The sequence below is a fragment of the Arachis ipaensis genome, chromosome B03 (genome assembly GCF_000816755.2).
Source record: "Arachis ipaensis cultivar K30076 chromosome B03, Araip1.1, whole genome shotgun sequence".
Classification (NCBI taxonomy): Eukaryota; Viridiplantae; Streptophyta; class Magnoliopsida; order Fabales; family Fabaceae; genus Arachis; species Arachis ipaensis.
In genome coordinates this window covers 94,415,024-94,418,105 of record NC_029787.2, presented here as the reverse complement: position 1 = coordinate 94,418,105, position 3,082 = coordinate 94,415,024, and the positions used below count along the sequence as shown (strand labels likewise).

The following is a 3,082-nucleotide window of genomic DNA, read 5'->3' as shown; positions in this document are numbered from 1 at the left end:
CATTTTGATTTTAGAGTGAAGACATTTCGGTATTATTGTTTAAAATTTTATGTGTTATTTTATATATCAGATACGTCGTCTCCTTTTTATTGGTAAATGACATTATTGATTCTCTTTCGGTGCTATTTTTGTTTCTACTAAGAATTCAATCCAATAAGTAAGAACCTTCATTCATTCAACTAAATATGATTGTAATATAGTATAGACATATTCATTTAAATCTAATATGAGAAGCAATGCTTCTAAACAAAGAACTAAGTTCAACAGAACAAAAGAAAGATAGATAGAAAGAAAAATAATAAGAAGTAAAAAAATGTAGTATTAAAGAAGAGATTTTTATGTCTTTGTAGCAAAATTTTAGTGTAAAAATTTTAGTGCATTTAAATCTTTTGAACACTGTCTTTTTGTATTTGGTAACTTTTTCTACTCTGAAAGCAGATGTTGATTTTTCATCCTAAATACGCTCGTTCACTTGAAGTAACTTCTGCGTTCACTTAACATGCGTTTATATTTGATTTTTCTAGTCCTTGTTGGTTTTAATAGTTTTCTCAATAAGAATTTTTAGATTTGTTGCAACCACTTCTAGACGTAAATATTTTAATTATTTTTTATTATTTTAGTACTCTCTTTCATATTTTAATTTTTTATTTTTTATTGAATTTCTTATTGTAATTTTATTGTAATATGAATTAGTGATCCTATTAAAAAAATAAAGTAAATAAAAAACTGATCATACATCACAATAGAGTCATAAATAATAAAAATTTGTAATCCAAAATAATACTAAATAAAAAATACTAAAAGTACTAAAAAAATTATAGAATATTTTTTTATTTGACATGATAAAATTTATTATTGTAATTCTTGTGCACGGTTTATTATTCTAATTTTTGAATTTTATAAAATTACTTTTATTTAAATACACACTTAGATATATAACAGAACTGTTAAATTGTATACGAGTTATAATCTTAATTAATTCCATTACATTTGTATGGTATGGTTAATTACGTATCTAATCGATAACGCTACCATATCTTATGAATCGTAAACAATTCTTTAAATGGTTAACCGTTAACACCTAGAATCTTTTGGGTACGTGTTATTTATTTACTAAAAGTTTCTGTAACCTTTCTTGGCAACAGTAGACAGTAATAATCCAAGAGGCCAATAGTGTGATTGGAGTCTGATTGGATTCTCTCGCACGAAACAGGACAGAAGTGGCCAGCCTAATGAGGCGCGAGAAATCGCGTGGCAGTGCATGTAATAAAAATAGAACGAGAGGGACATACATCTGAAAATACATTCCAAAGATTCCATCCCCGAAATTTGAAGGTGCAAAATGCTGGCGTTCCTTTTCAGCGCTCTAATCCAAACAAAGCCACTTTTCATGCCACTATTTTTTTTTCATTTATTTATTTATTTATTCATTCATCATGTGTCAGAAAATAAAACTCAAGCTTAGCCTCCCTGTCTCTCTCTCTCTCGCATTAATTGAAGAACGTTCTCACTCATTCACTCCTCTTCCTTTCTTTTCGATTCTTTCTAAGCATCGATTCTCTGCTTCATCCTCTCTTCGTCTTTCACAGGTAGGTATTCCTTCTGTTGTTCCTTTCTTCTTTCTGATTCTGCGTGGTTCTCCCGAATCGTTTCAGCTTTCGGATTCGATCCGATCAACTTCCTATGCTCTAAGACTGATATCATGCATGCTTCAATTTACTTCTCTCGTTTTCTCATCTTTACTTGTTCTTCCTGTAATTCTCCCTGAACAATCCGAATAGTTTACTTTGCTATCGATTTTCCTTTTCTATATGATGACGATCGTTGAAAATTCTGCTCTTAGTATATCTTTTTTCTTAGTCAGAACTAAGAAAGAACTCTTGCTGTTAGTGATATATGAATTCATTGAATTTGATCGTATTACTTCTAAAGCTGCAAATACAGGTCCAAGATCAATTAGCTCTGAATACTTTTCTTTCACTTTCAGCTGCTGCAGTTTTGCATTTGAGGAGTTCAACAAGACGATTCTCAAGAGTAGAAAGAATACTGACCCTGTACCTCAGGTACCTAACTTATTTGTCGAAATTGTGATTTAGAGATTAAGATTTGCAATTATCATTTCTTGTTTTATCCGGTCATCTTTCGGTAAATTACAAATCTACAATTTACAAAGGTATTTCGTTTTTGTTGTTAAATAATGACAAAAAAAATTGTTACCAAAAAAAAAAAAAAACCCGAGGCATGATCCCGGTTGTTCGTGAGCTGTCTCATACTCTCTCATCTGAATCCGACTCAGCTTCTGGCGAAGATTCCCGGGGTTGTTGACGTGGCGCACGATTGTTAGTTCTTGGCGCCTACTTCAAGTGTCTCTGTTTCCTTCTCTATAATTTTAATAATTTTCTTGAGTTAATTATTTATGCTTAGTTTAATTATTCCGCATTCAATAATTGAATTTTAATCCTGATAGCGTAAAATGGTGGTTTGACGGTACGTTTATTGCAATCTCCGAAAAGCTGAGAGAATCAAGTATTGGTTAATTGATGATGACAATTGCATCTTTCTTCACTTATCAATGGAGAATCCAGATATCTTTTTCACGTATCCCTTTCCTTTGTTTCTCTATTTTTACATCACTATACGGCCAATTATTCTCATGATTAGTAATTACCCTCGATTTCAATAGTGGAACGGAATATTGATTTTGTTACTGGATTGATTCGAGTTCTACGAAATTGTATGTACTATGTCCTTGTTGCGATGAGACACCGTTATAATCATTCCCCATATTTTATGATCATTTATCTCTCGTTAAAAAGTGTTGCCTTTGCATTTTCCTGACGGCTATATATAATAATATCATATCAAATCGATTAATAAATCCCATTTGTGTGGCACACATCTACTATTGCTTTCCACCATCTTCTTTGATGACATATAAACTATACGGACTACAAATTTCTTTATGGAAAAGCGCTGATGAAAGCTCAGACCGACCAGAAAAGAATATGTACTCTTTCTGTAATGACAGCAATAATAAACCACAATTTTCGACAATACTTTCTACATTTTTTAGTTGCTATAC

The 3,082-nt window shown here is 31.4% G+C and overlaps 1 protein-coding gene across 4 annotated transcripts in view; it reads left to right on the top strand.

Moving 5' to 3' along the window:
- LOC107630718 (myosin heavy chain, skeletal muscle, adult) overlaps positions 1,343-3,082 on the top strand; it is a 6,309-nt gene continuing 4,569 nt past the window's right edge. Inside the window, exons 1-2 of one of the 4 annotated variants that reach the window (XM_016333933.2) lie at positions 1,343-1,589; positions 1,988-2,063. The gene's annotated coding sequence lies outside the window, so the exon portion shown is untranslated. Of the gene's footprint in view, positions 1,594-1,987; positions 2,064-3,082 lie in introns of all 4 variants that reach the window. The other 3 variants (XM_021119095.1, XM_016333932.2, XM_021119094.1) reach the window with 3 other exon arrangements.